The sequence below is a fragment of the Pseudophryne corroboree genome, chromosome 10 (genome assembly GCF_028390025.1).
Source record: "Pseudophryne corroboree isolate aPseCor3 chromosome 10, aPseCor3.hap2, whole genome shotgun sequence".
In the NCBI taxonomy this organism is placed as follows: Eukaryota; Metazoa; Chordata; class Amphibia; order Anura; family Myobatrachidae; genus Pseudophryne; species Pseudophryne corroboree.
Window position 1 is genome coordinate 30885217 of NC_086453.1, and position 17592 is coordinate 30902808.

The following is a 17592-nucleotide window of genomic DNA, read 5'->3' on the forward strand; positions in this document are numbered from 1 at the left end:
TAACATGTGCAGAGAGAGTTAGATTTGGGTGGGGTGTGTGCAAACTGAAATCCAAATTGCAGTGTAAAAAACAAAGCAGCCAGTATTTACCCTGCACAGAAACCATATAACCCACCCAAATCTAACTCTCTCTGCACATGTTATATCTGCCCCACCTGCAGTGCACATGGTTTTGCCCATTAGAGAAATATTTTGCTTTTGCGATAGGTCTGAATTGGGCCCTAAGTCCAGTTCTGTATATCACCTAGTACTGCCAAGACTTATTTCTTAATGGTCATGAATTAAGTTTATTACGGTATGTTCTCTACCCTCTCCAAATCCTCCCCCCCCCCCCCCCCCCCTCCATTTTTACTTTTTTCAGTGATTTAATTCATTGTTTACTTTTCTACAATGAAACTCGCAGGAAATCTGACTGTCTATGTGTGTTCTGTTATTTCCTTTGCAGGAACCGTTCCAAGTCATTGTACAAAGAGCAGACCGTCAAATTAAGATGAACATACTGAGACTATGGTAATGTAACTCTCGGTGGACTTGTCTGTGTGATGCTCGCAGCTTTTAGCCTTTGTGTTGTTTGTGACGTCAGTCCATTTATAGGCAGACGGGTAACGCAGGGATGCTTTTATAGCTCAGGCCGAGCGCAGACAAAAAGTGAAATTGTTATTGATTGCAGAAATGCAGTAATGCTGACCGTTCATCTGCGCTACCAGCTAATACGGCTTCGCCCTTCATGATACATAATTGTGCAGCTGACGGAGCTGCTTTTCAGTCTCGCTATGATAGATCGGAACTAATGTAAGCCTGCATCTGTATAGTGAGCCACAACTACAGTGAAGTCTTGCGTTGCGTATTGTCTGTAGTAATGCTAGGGCAGCATGGAAAAAAGTTAGGTAAAGTATAATGTTGTGTGGCTGTCTGTGATTGGTCCTTGCTGTAATTTCCATGGAAACGGGGAGGGAGTTAATCGAAAGAGTTATGGGGAGATTCAGTTAAACAGGCCGCTCGTGAGTGACAGCCTTGCAAGCTCGCAGCCTGGGAAATACTCTGTAGAGATTGGTTGATTCTCCTCCCGTATCCTTAATATATGGGAGGAGCCTCTGCTGTCATGGAGTAGGGAGGTAATAATTTTTAACCGATCAGTAATGTCCGCTTTTAGACGTGAGATCTGATCTGCAGTGGTAGCCCCCAAGTCCGGCAGCAATTTGTAGCCGCACCTCAGCGTCTCAAATTCTATGTTTATTTCTATGTCTACCATCATGGCACTGGTGACACACAGATGAGAGGACCACTCTCCTATCTTCAGGATAATAGAAGATTGATGCACAAGGTTAACTTTCTTAAACTTAACATGTCTAAGACTGTGCTGATTATCTTCCCTCCCTCCCGCACAACCTAACCTCCCACAATCTCATTATCCAATGATGGCACTACTATCTACTCTAGCTCCCAAGTGCGCTGTTTTGGAGTAATCCTGGACCCCTCCCTCTCCTTCAAACCACACATTCAGCACCTCTCAAAAACCTGCCATTTCCATCTCAAAAACATCTCCAGGATCAGACCCTTTATCACCCAGGATGCCACTAAAACCATTATCCACTCACTGGTCATCTCCTGTACGTTTATGTGTACAATCATTAGGAGAGTTTAGTACAACTTCCCTATTCTGTATCCTCCAGTTTTTCTACATTTCTGTCTGTATATAACTTATTACAGTTTATATAGTCCCAACATTATTACGCAGCTCTGTACAGAGGGTTCTGAGTTCCTGCCGCATATGATCTTAATCTAACCTCCCTACCGCACACATTCATTTTAGCCAGTAATCCACTTACCTACCAGTATCTGTTTGGTGAATGGGACAGAGCAGACAGAAGAAACCCATGCAAGCACTGGGAGAACATGCAAACTCCATGCAGGTAATGCCCATACTCATGAACACAGTGCCGTGAGGCAGCATTGTAGTGTTCTTTCTAGCACCCTGCACCTTTTCAAAACCTGTGCAGTTCCTCTTTCCTGCCTGGGGGGTGTCGCTCTCTGCTCTGGTGCTTCCAGCACAGTCTGGTCTGTATCTCAGTGCTGATCTGTATCCCAGTATTGAGATGCAGTCCAGACTGTACTAGAAGCACCAAAGCAGAGATCGACACCCCAGGCAGGAAAGAGGAACTGCACGGGATTTGAGAGGTGCAGGGTGCTAGAATGAACACTACATGCTAACCACTGTGCCACCGTGTCTTTAGAGGTGATGTTCAGTTTAGAGATGATTTTTTTCCAGTGGAATGTTAGTGACCTCTGCAACTGTGCTGCGGCGCACAGTGTAGACTAAATCCTACCCCATCTGTATAAGACTTTTTTTTTTCAGATCGAAATGCTGTGTCCAAGCCTGGTCTGAACCAATCAAATAAGAGTGACTAGAAACTTGGGTAACACGGAGACGGGTGTGTTGCGGGATGCACGCCGTCTATGTGCATTGCCAACATGTGCAGAGCCGACTCGTACAGCGACAAGTCCTTGGCAGTTGCGCGCACTGAGTCGCTGTTGTCGGATCAGCATATGGTTGTAAAAGAAAATAGTGACTTGAGCTTTGGCAGCCGTGGAAGTGATGTGTGTACAAAAAACAAATGCTGTGGTGTTGTTGAGTTATGAGTACAAACAGCAGCCTCCCGCACGGCTGTAGTTCCCAGGATAGTGTGACTCGTGCCATTCTCACTGTTATAAGAGTTGGATTGAAATGACATCTGCTGACTCCTGCATGAAACCAGGGAGCTGCGGTACGGTATTTGCTTCGGGCGGTGATGTCAGATGAAGCAACAGTTTGTTTTGTCCTCTTAGTGACGTATGTGGACAAGAACCCATTGACACTGCACTGCCCTGATATATATGTAAACCAGGGCTTGACAAATGTTTCTAAAATCTAGGAGCCAGGATGAAAGTGTAGGAGCCAGACCAGCCCTGGCATACCAGCCCTCACCGCAGTGCAGCTACCCCCCAGGCAAACAACAAACCTACCCCCCTCCCTATGGCCACATTAATGAATAGCTAACCCCCACGGCCACACAAATAAGTGGGTAATTCCAGGCAGACCACTCAGCAGACTCCTCCCGGGTAAATAGTCCCTCCTATCCTGTGTACTGTTGAGATGCTAAGGATACAATACTGTAGCTTTGTTGCAATGTAGCAGCAGAGAATGGATATTAGTATAGTCCTTATAAAGAATCATTGGCGGTGACTAGCAATCACTGCCCACCTGCTCTCGGAAGTAGGGGGTATCCAATTATCAGAGCTAGCGTTTCGGTCAAAAAAAAGTGAGCTGCTCTTGCGATTTTAGCCTGATGGTCATTAGTGATCATAGCCTGTTTTTCTCTGACGTCCTAGTGGATGCTGGGAACTCCGTAAGGACCATGGGGAACAGCGGCTCCGCAGGAGACCGGGCACAAAAAGCAAAAGCTCCAGACCAGCTGGTGCGCACTGGCTCCTCCCCCCATGACCCTCCCCCAAGCCCCAGTTTGATTTTTGTGCCCGAACGAGAAGGGTGCAAGCTAGGTGGCTCTCCTGAGCTGCTTAGAAGTAAAAGTTTAAATAGGTTTTTTATTTTCAGTGAGTCCTGCTGGCAACAGGCTCACTGCATCGTGGGACTAAGGGGAGAAGAAGCGAACTCACCTGACTGCAGAGTGGATTGGGCTTCTTGGCTACTGGACATTAGCTCCAGAGGGACGATCACAGGTTCAGCCTGGATGGGTCCCAGAGCCGCGCCGCCGGCCCCCTTACAGAGCCAGAAGAGCGAAGAGGTCCGGAGAAAGCGGCGGCAGAAGACGTTCCTGTCTTCAAATAAGGTAGCGCACAGCACTGCAGCTGTGCGCCATTGCTCTCAGCACACTTCACACTCCGGTCACTGAGGGTGCAGGGCGCTGGGGGGGAGCGCCCTGAGACGCAATAAAAACGATATAAAAACCTTATATGGCTAAAAAAAATGCATCACATATAGCTCCTGGGCTATATGGATGCATTTATCCCCTGCCAGTTTCCTGAAAAAAGCGGGAGAAAAGGCCGCCGTGAAGGGGGCGGAGCCTTTCTCCTCAGCACACAAGCGCCATTTTCTTTCACAGCTCCGCTGGAAGGACGGCTCCCTGACTCTCCCCTGCAGTCCTGCACTACAGAAACAGGGTAAAACAGAGAGGGGGGCACTATTGGCAGCTAATATATAAATACAGCAGCTATAACAGGGAGTAACACTTATATAAGGTTATCCCTGTATATATATATAGCGCTCTGGTGTGTGCTGGCAAACTCTCCCTCTGTCTCCCCAAAGGGCTAGTGGGGTCCTGTCCTCTATCAGAGCATTCCCTGTGTGTGTGCTGGGTGTCGGTACGATTGTGTCGACATGTATGAGGAGGAAAATTATGTGGAAGCAGAGCAATTGCCTGTGTTAGTGATGTCACCCCCTAGGGAGTCGACACCTGACTGGATGGTAGTAATTAAAGAATTACGTGACAATGTCAGCACTTTGCAAAAAACTGACGACATGAGACAGCCGACAAATCAATTAGTGCCTGTTCAGGCGTCTCAGACACCGTCAGGGGCGCTAAAACGCCCGTTACCTCAGATGGTCGACACAGACCCTGACACGGATACTGAATCCAGTGTCGACGGTGACGAGACAAACGTAATGTCCAGTAGGGCCACACGTTACATGATCACGGCAATGAAGGAGGCATTGAACATTTCTGACACTACAAGTACCACAAAAAAGGGTATTATGTGGGGTGTGAAAAAACTACCAGTGGTTTTTCCTGAGTCAGATGAATTAAATGAGGTGTGTGATAAAGCGTGGGTTTCCCCCGATAAAAAACTGCTGATTTCTAATAAATTATTGGCACTATACCCTTTCCCGCCAGAGGTTAGGGCACGTTGGGAAACACCCCCTAGGGTAGATAAGGCGCTCACACGCTTATCAAAACAAGTGGCGTTACCGTCTCCTGATACGGCCGCTCTCAAGGAACCAGCTGATAGAAGGCTGAAAAATATCTTAAAAGGTATATACACACATACCGGTGTTATACTGCGACCAGCGATCGCCTCAGCCTGGATGTGCAGCGCTGGAGTGGCTTGGTCGGACTCCCTGACTGAAAATATTGATACCCTGGATAGGGACAGTATATTATTAACTATAGAGCATTTAAAGGATGCATTACTATATATGCGAGATGCACAGAGGGATATTTGCACCCTGGCATCTAGAGTAAGTGCGATGTCCATTTCTGCCAGAAGAACGTTATGGACGCGACAGTGGTCAGGTGATGCGGATTCCAAACGACATATGGAAGTATTGCCGTATAAAGGGGAGGAGTTATTTGGGGTCGGTCTATCGAACCTGGTGGCCACAGCAACGGCTGGAAAATCCACCTTTTTACCCCAGGTCACCTCTCAGCACGATCGTTCCTGCCCCGGGGCAGAGGAAGGGGAAAAAGACTGCACCATGCAGCCTCTTACCAGGAGCAGAAGCCCTCCCCCGCTTCTGCCAAGTCCTCAGCATGACGCTGGGGCTCTGCAAGCAGACTCGGGCACGGTGGGGGGCCGTCTCAAGAATTTCAGCGCGCAGTGGGCTCACTCGCAAGTGGACCCCTGGATCCTGCAGGTAGTATCACAGGGGTACAAATTGGAATTCGAGACGTCTCCCCCTCGCCGGTTCCTGAAGTCTGCTCTACCAACGTCTCCCTCCGACAGGGAGGCAGTATTGGAAGCTATTCACAAGCTGTATTCCCAGCAGGTGATAATCAAGGTACCCCTCCTACAACAGGGAAAGGGGTATTATTCCACGCTGTTTGTGGTACCGAAGCCGGACGGCTCGGTGAGACCAATTTTAAATCTAAAATCTTTGAACACTTACATAAAAAGGTTCAAATTCAAGATGGAGTCACTCAGAGCAGTGATAGCGAACCTGGAAGAAGGGGACTATATGGTATCTCTAGACATCAAGGATGCTTATCTCCATGTCCCAATCTACCCTTCTCACCAAGGGTACCTCCAGGTTTGTGATACAAAACTGTCATTATCAGTTTCAGACGCTGCCGTTTGGATTGTCCACGGCACCACGGGTCTTTACCAAGGTAATGGCCGAAATGATGATTCTTCTTCGAAGAAAAGGCGTATTAATTATCCCTTACTTGGACGATCTCCTGATAAGGGCAAGGTCCAGGGAACAGTTAGAGGTCGGAGTAGCACTATCTCAGGTAGTGCTACGTCAGCACGGGTGGATTCTAAATATCCCAAAATCACAGCTGATTCCAACAACACGTCTACTGTTCCTAGGGATGATTCTGGACACAGTCCAGAAAAAGGTGTTTCTCCCGGAGGAGAAGGCCAGGGAGTTATCCGAGCTAGTCAGGAACCTCCTAAAACCAGGACAAGTGTCAGTGCATCAGTGCACGAGAGTCCTGGGGAAAATGGTGGCTTCTTACGAAGCGATTCCATTCGGAAGTTTCCATGCAAGAACTTTTCAGTGGGATCTGCTGGACAAATGGTCCGGATCGCATCTTCAGATGTATCAGCGGATAACCCTATCTCCAAGGACAAGGGTATCTCTCCTGTGGTGGTTACAGAAGGCTCATCTTCTAGAGGGCCGCAGATTCGGCATTCAGGATTGGATGCTGGTAACCACGGATGCCAGCCTGAGAGGCTGGGGAGCAGTCACACAGGGAAGAAATTTCCAGGGCTTGTGGTCAAGCATGGAAATGTCTCTTCACATAAATATCCTAGAGCTAAGGGCCATTTACAATGCCCTAAGTCAAGCAAGGCCTCTGCTTCAGGGTCAACCGGTATTGATCCAGTCGGACAACATCACGGCTGTCGCCCACGTAAACAGACAGGGCGGCACAAGAAGCAGGAGGGCAATGGCAGAAGCTGCAAGGATTCTCCGCTGGGCGGAAAATCATGTGATAGCACTGTCAGCAGTGATCATTCCGGGAGTGGACAACTGGGAAGCAGACTTCCTCAGCAGACACGACCTCCACCCGGGGGAGTGGGGACTTCATCCAGAAGTCTTCCAAGTGATTGTAAACCATTGGGAAAAACCAAAGGTGGACATGATGGCGTCCCGTCTCAACAAGAAACTGGACAGCTATTGCGCCAGGTCAAGGGACCCTCCGGCAATAGCGGTGGACGCTCTGGTAACTCCGTGGGTGTTCCAGTCGGTATATGTGTTCCCTCCTCTTCCTCTCATACCAAAAGTACTGAGAATCATAAGAAAGAGAGGAGTAAGAACGATACTCGTGGCTCCGGATTGGCCAAGAAGAACTTGGTACCCGGAGCTGCAAGAGATGCTCACGGAGGACCCGTGGCCTCTACCTCTAAGGAAGGACCTGCTCCAGCAGGGACCTTGTCTGTTCCAAGACTTACCGCGGCTGCGTTTGACGGCATGGCGGTTGAACGCCGGATCCTGAAGGAAAAAGGCATTCCAGATGAAGTCATCCCTACCCTGATCAAGGCCAGGAAGGATGTAACTGCAAAACATTATCATCGCATTTGGCGAAAATATGTTGCGTGGTGTGAGGCCAAGAAGGCCCCTACGGAGGAATTTCAACTGGGTCGTTTCCTACATTTCCTGCAAGCTGGATTGTCTATGGGCCTAAAATTAGGATCCATTAAGGTTCAAATTTCGGCCCTGTCGATCTTCTTCCAGAAAGAACTGGCTTCAGTGCCTGAAGTTCAGACGTTTGTCAAAGGGGTACTGCATATACAGCTTCCTATTGTGCCTCCAGTGGCACCTTGGGATCTCAATGTAGTTTTAGGGTTCCTAAAATCACATTGGTTTGAACCACTTGCCACAGTGGATTTGAAATATCTCACATGGAAAGTGGTAATGCTGTTGGCCCTGGCTTCAGCCAGGCGCGTATCAGAATTGGCGGCTTTATCCTATAAAAGCCCTTACCTGATATTTCATTCGGATAGGGCGGAATTGAGGACTCGTCCTCAATTTCTCCCTAAGGTGGTTTCAGTGTTTCACATGAATCAACCTATTGTGGTACCTGTGGCTACTAGGGACTTGGAGGACTCCAAGTTGCTGGACGTAGTCAGGGCCCTGAAAATATATGTTTCCAGGACGGCTGGAGTCAGAAAATCTGACTCGCTGTTTATACTGTATGCACCCAACAAGCTGGGTGCTCCTGCTTCTAAGCAGACGATTGCTCGTTGGATTTGTAGTACAATTCAACTTGCACATTCTGTGGCAGGCCTGCCACAGCCAAAATCTGTAAAAGCCCATTCCACAAGGAAGGTGGGCTCATCTTGGGCGGCTGCCCGAGGGGTCTCGGCTTTACAACTTTGCCGAGCAGCTACTTGGTCAGGGGCAAACACGTTTGCTAAATTCTACAAATTTGATACCCTGGCTGAGGAGGACCTGGAGTTCTCTCATTCGGTGCTGCAGAGTCATCCGCACTCTCCCGCCCGTTTGGGAGCTTTGGTATAATCCCCATGGTCCTTACGGAGTTCCCAGCATCCACTAGGACGTCAGAGAAAATAAGAATTTACTTACCGATAATTCTATTTCTCATAGTCCGTAGTGGATGCTGGGCGCCCATCCCAAGTGCGGATTGTCTGCAATACTTGTATATAGTTATTGTTACAAACAAATCGGGTTGTTTATTGTTGGAAGCCATCTCTTCAGAGGCTCCTACGGTTATCATACTGTTAACTGGGTTCAGATCACGAGTTGTACGGTGTGATTGGTGTGGCTGGTATGAGTCTTACCCGGGATTCAAGATCCTTCCTTATTATGTACGCTCGTCCGGGCACAGTATCTTGGCTGGGGCTTGGGGGAGGGTCATGGGGGGAGGAGCCAGTGCGCACCAGCTGGTCTGGAGCTTTTGCTTTTTGTGCCCGGTCTCCTGCGGAGCCGCTGTTCCCCATGGTCCTTACGGAGTTCCCAGCATCCACTACGGACTATGAGAAATAGAATTATCGGTAAGTAAATTCTTATTTCTCTGACGTCCTAGTGGATGCTGGGGACTCCGTCAGGACCATGGGGAATAGCGGCTCCGCAGGAGACAGGGCACAAAAGTAAAAGCTTTAGGATCAGGTGGTGTGCACTGGCTCCTCCCCCTATGACCCTCCTCCAAGCCTCAGTTAGATTTTTGTGCCCGGCCGAGAAGGGTGCAATCTAGGTGGCTCTCCTAAAGAGCTGCTTAGAGTAAAAGGTTTTGTTAGGTTTTTTATTTTCAGTGAGTCCTGCTGGCAACAGGCTCACTGCATCGAGGGACTTAGGGGAGAGAAGTGAACTCACCTGCGTGCAGGATGGATTGGCTTCTTAGGCTACTGGACACCATTAGCTCCAGAGGGAGTCGGAACACAGGTCTCACCCTGGGGTTCGTCCCGGAGCCGCGCCGCCGACCCCCTTGCAGATGCCGAAAAGTGAAGAGGTCCAGAAACCGGCGGCAGAAGACTTTTCAGTCTTCATAAGGTAGCGCACAGCACTGCAGCTGTGCGCCATTGTTGTCAGCACACTTCATAGCAGCGGTCACTGAGGGTGCAGGGCGCTGGGGGGGGCGCCCTGGGCAGCAATGATAGTACCTTATTCTGGCTAAAAATACATCACATATAGCCCCTGGGGGCTATATGGATGTATTTAACCCCTGCCAGGTCTCAGAAAAACGGGAGAAGAAGCCCGCCGAAAAGGGGGCGGGGCCTATTCTCCTCAGCACACAGCGCCATTTTCCCTCACAGAAATGCTGGTGGGAAGGCTCCCAGGCTCTCCCCTGCACTGCACTACAGAAACAGGGTTAAAACAGAGAGGGGGGGCACTTATTTGGCGATATGACTATATATATTAAAATGCTATAAGGGAAAAACACTTATATAAAGGTTGTCCCTGTATAATTATAGCGTTTTTGGTGTGTGCTGGCAAACTCTCCCTCTGTCTCCCCAAAGGGCTAGTGGGGTCCTGTCCTCTATCAGAGCATTCCCTGTGTGTGTGCTGTGTGTCGGTACGTGTGTGTCGACATGTATGAGGACGATGTTGGTGAGGAGGCGGAGCAATTGCCTGTAATGGTGATGTCACTCTCTAGGGAGTCGACACCGGAATGGATGGCTTATTTAAGGAATTACGTGATAATGTCAACACGCTGCAAGGTCGGTTGACGACATGAGACGGCCGGAAAACCAATTAGTACCTGTCCAGGCGTCTCAAACACCGTCAGGGGCGTTAAAACGTCCTTTTACCTCAGTCGGTCGACACAGACACAGACACGGACACTGACTCCAGTGTCGACGGTGAAGAAACAAACGTATTTTCCTTTAGGGCCACACGTTACTTGTTAAGGGCAATGAAGGAGGTGTTACATATTTCTGATACTACAAGTACCACAAAAAAGGGTATTATGTGGAGTGTGAAAAAACTACCTGTAGTTTTTCCTGAATCAGATAAATTAAATGAAGTGTGTGATGATGCGTGGGTTTCCCCCGATAGAAAATTATTGGCGGTATACCCTTTCCCGCCAGAAGTTAGGGCGCGGTGGGAAACACCCCTTAGGGTGGATAAGGCGCTCACACGCTTATCAAAACAAGTGGCGGTACCGTCTCCAGATAGGGCCGCCCTCAAGGAGCCAGCTGATAGGAGGCTGGAAAATATCCTAAAAAGTATATACACACATACTGGTGTTATACTGCGACCAGCGATCGCCTCAGCCTGGATGTGCAGCGCTGGGGTGGCTTGGTCGGATTCCCTGACTGAAAATATTGATACCCTTGACAGGGACAGTATTTTATTGACTATAGAGCATTTAAAGGATGCATTTCTATATATGCGAGATGCACAGAGGGATATTTGCACTCTGGCATCAAGAGTAAGTGCGATGTCCATATCTGCCAGAAGTTGTTTATGGACACGACAGTGGTCAGGTGATGCAGATTCCAAACGGCACATGGAAGTATTGCCGTATAAAGGAGAAAAAGACAACGTCTTTTCAGCCTCAGTCCTTTCGTCCCCATAAGGGCAAGCGGGCAAAAGGCCAGTCATATCTGCCATGGGATAGAGGAAAGGGAAGAAGACTGCAGCAGGCAGCCCATTCCCAGAAACAGAAGCCCTCCACCGCTTCTGCCAAGTCCTCAGCATGACGCTGGGGCCGTACAAGCGGACTCAGGTGCGGTGGGGGGGGTCGTCTCAAGAGTTTCAGCACGCAGTGGGCTCACTCGCAAGTGGACCCCTGGATCCTACAAGTAGTATCCCAGGGGTACAGATTGGAAATTCGAGACGTCTCCCCCTCGCAGGTTCCTGAAGTCTGCTTTACCAACGTCTCCCTCCGACAGGGAGGCAGTAGTGGAAACAATTCACAAGCTGTATTCCCAGCAGGTGATAATCAAAGTACCCCTCCTACAACAAGGAAAAAGGTATTATTCCACACTATATTGTGGTACTGAAGCCAGACGGCTCGGTGAGACCTATTCTAAATCTGAAATAGTTGAACACTTACATACAAAGGTTCAAATCAAGATGGAGTCACTCAGAGCAGTGATAGCGAACCAGGAAGAAGGGGACTATATGGTGTCCCGGGACATCAGGGATGCTTACCTCCATGTCCCAATTTGCCCTTCTCACCAAGGGTACCTCAGGTTCGTGGTACAGAACTGTCACTATCAGTTTCAGACGCTGCCGGTTGGATTGTCCACGGCACCCCGGGTCCTTACCAAGGTAATGGCCGAAATGATGATTCTTCTTCAAAGAAAATGGACGATCTCCTGATAGGGGCAAGGTCCAGAGAACAGTTGGAGGTCGGAGTAGCACTATCTCAAGTAGTTCTACGACAGCACGGGTGGATTCTAAATATTCCAAAACCGCAGCTGTTTCCGACGACACGTCTGCTGTTCCTAGGGATGATTCTGGACACAGTCCAGAAAAAGGTGTTTCTCCCGGAGAAGAAAGCCAGGGAGTTATCCGAGCTAGTCAGGAACCTCCTAAAACCAGGAAAAGTGTCAGTGCATCATTGCACAAGGGTCCTGGGAAAAATGGTGGCTTCTTACGAAGCGATTCCATTCGGTAGATTTCACGCAAGAACTTTTCAGTGGGATCTGCTGGAAAAATGGTCCGGATCGCATCTTCAGATGCATCAGCGGATAACCCTGTCTCCAAGGACAAGGGTGTTTCTTCTGCGGTGGCTGCAGAGTGCTCATCTACTAAAGGGCCGCAGATTCGGCATTCAGGACTGGGTCCTGGTGACCACGGATGCCAGCCTGAGAGGCTGGGGAGCAGTCACACAGGGAAAAAATTTCCAGGGAGTGTGATCAAGTCTGGAGACTTCTCTCCACATAAATATACTGGAGCTAAGGGCAATTTACAATGTTCTAAGCTTAGCAAGACCTCTGCTTCAAGGTCAGCCGGTATTGATCCAGTGGGACAACATCACGGCAGTCGCCCACGTAAACAGACAGGGCGGCACAAGAAGCAGGAGGGCAATGGCAGAAACTGCAAGGATTCTTCGCTGGGCGAAAAATCATGTGATAGCACTGTCAGCAGTGTTCATTCCGGGAGTGGACAACTGGGAAGCAGACTTCCTCAGCAGGCACGACCTCCACCCAGGAGAGTGGGGACTTCATCGGGAAGTATTCCACATGATTGTGAACCGTTGGGAAAGACCAAAGGTGGACATGATGGCGTCCCGCCTGAACAAAAAACTGGACAGGTATTGCGCCAGGTCAAGAGACCCTCAAGCAATATCTGTGGACGTTCTGGTAACACCGTGGGTGTACCAGTCGGTGTATGTGTTCCCTCCTCTGCTTCTCATAACCAAGGTACTGAGAATTATAAGACGTAGAGGAGTAAGAACTATACTCGTGGCTCCGGATTGGCCAAGAAGGACGTGGCACCCGGAACTTCAAGAAATGCTCACAGAGGACTCATGGCCTCTGCCGCTAAGAAGGGACATGCTTCAGCAAGTACCAGGTCTGTTCCAAGACTTACCGCGGCTGCGTTTGACGGCATGGCGGTGGAACGCCAGATCCTAAGGGAAAAAGGCATTCCGGAAGAGGTCATTCCTACCCTGGTCAAAGCCAGGAAGGAGGTGACCGCAAAACATTATCACCACATGTGGCGAAAATATGTTGCGTGGTGTGAGGCCAGGAAGGCCCCACGAAGAAATTTCAACTCGGTCGATTCCTGCATTTCCTGCAAACAGGAGTGTCTATGGGCCTCAAATTGGGGTCCATTAAGGTTCAAATTTCGGCCCTGTCAATTTTCTTCCAGAAAGAATTGGCTTCAGTTCCTGAAGTCCAGAAGTTTGTCAAGGGAGTATTGCATATACAACCCCCTTTTTGTGCCTCCAGTGGCACTGTGGGATCTCAACGTAGTTCTGGGATTCCTCAAATCACATTTTAAACCGCTCAAATCTGTGGATTTGAAATATCTCACATGAAAAGTGACCATGCTGTTGGCCCTGGCCTCGGCCAGGCGAGTGTCAGAATTGGCGGCTTTGTCTCACAAAAGCCATATCTGATTGTCCATTCGGACAGGGCAGAGCTGCGGATTCGTCCCCAGTTTCTTCCTAAGGTGGTGTCAGCGTTTCACCTGAACCAGCTTATTGTGGTACCTGCGGCTACTAGGGACTTGGAGGACTCCAAGTTGCTAGATGTTGTCAGGGCCCTGAAAATATAGGTTTCCAGGACGGCTGGAGTCAGGAAAACTGACTCGCTGTTATCCTGTATGCACCCAACAAACTGGGTGCTCTTGCTTCTAAGCAGACGATTGCTCGTTGGATTTGTAGCACATTTCAACTTGCACATTCTGTGGCAGGCCTGCCACAGCCTAAATCTGTCAAGGCCCATTCCACAAGGAAGGTGGGCTCATCCTGGGCGGCTGCCCGAGGGGTCTCGGCATTACAACTCTGCCGAGCAGCTACGTGGTCGGGGGAGAACACGTTTGTAAAATTCTACAAATTTGATACCCTGGCTAAAGAGGACCTGGAGTTCTCTCATTCGGTGCTGCAGAGTCATCCGCACTCTCCCGCCCGTTTGGGAGCTTTGGTATAATCCCCATGGTCCTGACGGAGTCCCCAGCATCCACTAGGACGTCAGAGAAAATAAGATTTTACTTACCGATAAATCTATTTCTCGTAGTCCGTAGTGGATGCTGGGCGCCCATCCCAAGTGCGGATTGTCTGCAATACTTGTACATAGTTATTGTTACAAAAATCGGGTTATTATTGTTGTGAGCCATCTTTTCAGAGGCTCCGCTGTTATCATGCTGTTAACTGGGTTCAGATCACAGGTTGTACAGTGTGATTGGTGTGGCTGGTATGAGTCTTACCCGGGATTCAAAATCCTTCCTTATTGTGTACGCTCGTCCGGGCACAGTATCCTAACTGAGGCTTGGAGGAGGGTCATAGGGGGAGGAGCCAGTGCACACCACCTGATCCTAAAGCTTTTACTTTTGTGCCCTGTCTCCTGCGGAGCCGCTATTCCCCATGGTCCTGACGGAGTCCCCAGCATCCACTACGGACTACGAGAAATAGATTTATCGGTAAGTAAAATCTTATTTTTTTTTCTGCCGAAAAATTACCCTTTTTAGGCCAAATAGACATTGGATCCATGATAAGTTCCTGGACCCATGTGTTTAGCAGGAGACGGGGCTGTAAGGGCAGGTCATCAGAGATTTTATTTGCGTGCCTTAGGACACACATCATAATCCTTGATAACTGCCAGCATTGTGGCCAAAAGGGTAGCCCAGGGTGAGTCAATTAGCAGCGGTATAATTGGATACTGCCCTTAATCTGCGTAGAGTCATAGCCTAAAACTATGTCTAATGTGTGTATAGATATATAGCAAATATATCTTTTGAGGTTCCAGTCCCTTTAACAAAAGGTAATACTTTGCTTGGTCCTAAGGGAGGTTACTCACTTGGTCTCTCAGGGTGATCAGCGGCTGCAGAATAGATGCTGGTGGTTTCCACATGTCCCACAAGAGAGCTGTCAGAGCAGAAAGTGACTGTGCGTCGATACTCTCACTTCCTACAATCATTCACACACTGAGACTTCTGTGAACGCGGTTTTAACAATCATGGGTAAAGCTTCACATTAGCCAAGCAGCCGCAGGGCAGCCTGTAGGGGTCTCTGGAACACACTGCTAATTTTGTTTTGCTTTCCCCTTCTGCTTGATATATTCACTCTCGCTGTGGCCGCCGTATGTAGGGAAGTGTTCTCCTAAACGTTCAGCTTGTGCTTAATGGATGCTACTCAGACTATACACAAAGGCTTAGAGCTCCAGTATAGAACCAGAAACTGGTCTTACAAAGGCACAATGTAATAAATGTAATGGCTTTATAATAAAACTGAGAAGTAGCTGGGTTAGCAGCTTGACTGACTATGCAATTTCTGGTCTAGATTTTTTATATTTTATATATATATATATATATATATATATATATATATATATATATATATATATATATATATATATATATATATATATATATAAGAACAAAGTGATGTCCGGCACTCAGAGCCAATGATAGTGCTGTGGTGCCCTCCTTGTGGGACTTGTATCCCGATGTGCAGATCAAAGAGTAAAGCAGGCGGCACTCGGCAGTCTGGAATCCGTTAATTCTTTATTAGCAACGGCTTGTTGCTAATAAAGAATTAACGGATTCCAGACTGCCGAGTGCCGCCTGCTTTACTCTTTGATCTATATATATATATATATATATATATATATATATATATATATATATATATATCTATATATATCTATATATATATCTATATATATATCTCCTATATAGTAGACCAGATCTGTGACTGTGTGTATAACGCTGGGCGTGTCTAGGAGCTCTCATTGGATTAGCGTCAGGTCTATCACACCCAGCCCACAGCTGATTGGGCGAGAAACGCCCTCCCACACAGGTTACATCCAATGGGAGCCTCCTCTGCAGCCGAGTGGAGTCACACATATGTCTAGATCTATAAATAGATGATCCACCCTCACTCCGACCTGTTACAGATTAGCGGCGGGATGTACTAAGTTGCTGAGCTTCATTGCGCCGCGCTAATAGCTCTCTTGCCGCCTCCTCCTCCCCTGGAGCAGTGCAGCCGACTCCCTCTCTCTCCTTTCAAAGCAAGGACACCTAGGAACAAACATCCACTCCACCCCGGCTTCCACCATTTCCTTCTCCGAGCGCTGGCTGCAGGTGGCAGTGAGGTGAGCGGATATCACAGCGGCCAGTGTGCTGTACCCTCTTTTTTGCATCACGTGATCCCTTTGTCTCCAGACTCCATTGACTAGTGCATACAGTTCACATGCACAAGGTCAACGTGGAAATGGTCGACACATGAAAAGGTTGCCGTGAGTTTTTCATTTTTATTTTCTTTTTCTTGTCAAATCTTACCTTACAGCACGTGGAAACCAAAATGAGTGTACCGCGTTCCCTCGCATGACGAGCAAACTTCGGCCATGGTTACCGTTCCCAATTGTAGTCCACATGGATGGCAAAGTATGAAAAAGCGGGGACGCAGGGGGCAGCTTGGTGCAGCCATCTTGTTTCTCCTCACCGCAGCTTACCATTGGCAATGCCGTTATCACTGTCACCGCTTTATTTTTAATGTCCTTCATATTTAAACTACCAGCACATAGTGTTCACTCTAGAATATGGGCAGGGCGCCGGACCTAGAGGGGCACTAGCGTGCGCGCGGCAAAAAGGGAGCGCGGCTGTGGCCGGAGAGCCCCAGCCACGAGGAGAATGGCCGCCTGCGGCACTGAAGGGGTTAACCCCTAGTGCCCGGCGCCATTCTTATGGACAAAGGGCGCTTGGCGCCAGATTTGAAATATGTTGGGCGCTAGGCGCCGTGTGTTAAAAACTGTGTATTAATATTATATTGTTAAATGTGCCGTGGTCCCGGACCTCTCCGGAGACCACGGCAGGGAGGACAGCCCCCCGGCGCGCTCAGCAGTGTGTGCGCGCCGGGGGAGAGAGGAGGCAGCCGCTGACCGCCGGAGTCCGGGAGCTCCGCTCCCGGCAGCGGTCAGTGTAGCCCCGGGCGCACTGGAGTGTGCGCGCCGGGGAGAAGGGTGAGCGCTGCGGCTGGGAGCTCGGCTCCCGCTGCAGTGCTCTAGGTGAGAGCCGCCGCTGGGGGCCGGGAGCTCTGCTCCCGGCGCCTCAGCCCAGCACGGGTGGCCAGCCGCAGCAGCCGGGACGGACGTCCCGGGCTGCTAGTCGGCGAGGGGGGTGCGCTGCAGCCCGGCTCCCCGCCGGACGCTGCAGCGAGGCTAACAGACAGGCGCCGCTCATGGGGGACCGGGCTAGCCGGCTCCCTAGCGGCGTGGGCACATTAGGCGGCCAAGCAAGATGATGAGCGCTGGGGTCCGGGAGCTACGCTCCCGGCGCCCCAGCACCACAACAAGCCAGGGTCACGGCGGCCGGGACAAGTGTCCCGGTCCGCCGGACTTCGGTACAGGGGGGTGCGCCGCTGCGTGCGGCGAGGCCACTGATTAGTGCCACCCTGGGGGGACAGGGAGAGCCAGCTCCCTGGAACCCCAGAGGCAGAAAAGCAGGCTGGAGGATGGGGGAAGCCAGCCCCATACCTCCAGCACACAGAGAGCCCTCGCAGCCAGGCTGCAGGGCTAGGG

General features: G+C 49.6%; 1 protein-coding gene across 1 annotated transcript in view; it reads left to right on the top strand.

Annotated features, from left to right (window-relative positions):
- The window catches only part of LOC134965879 (beta-1,4-galactosyltransferase 3-like), a 133048-nt gene that overhangs the window by 14973 nt on the left and 100483 nt on the right, over nt 1-17592 (top strand). Inside the window, exon 2 of the mRNA XM_063942268.1 lies at nt 446-510. The gene's annotated coding sequence lies outside the window, so the exon portion shown is untranslated. The remainder of the gene's footprint in view (nt 1-445; nt 511-17592) is intronic.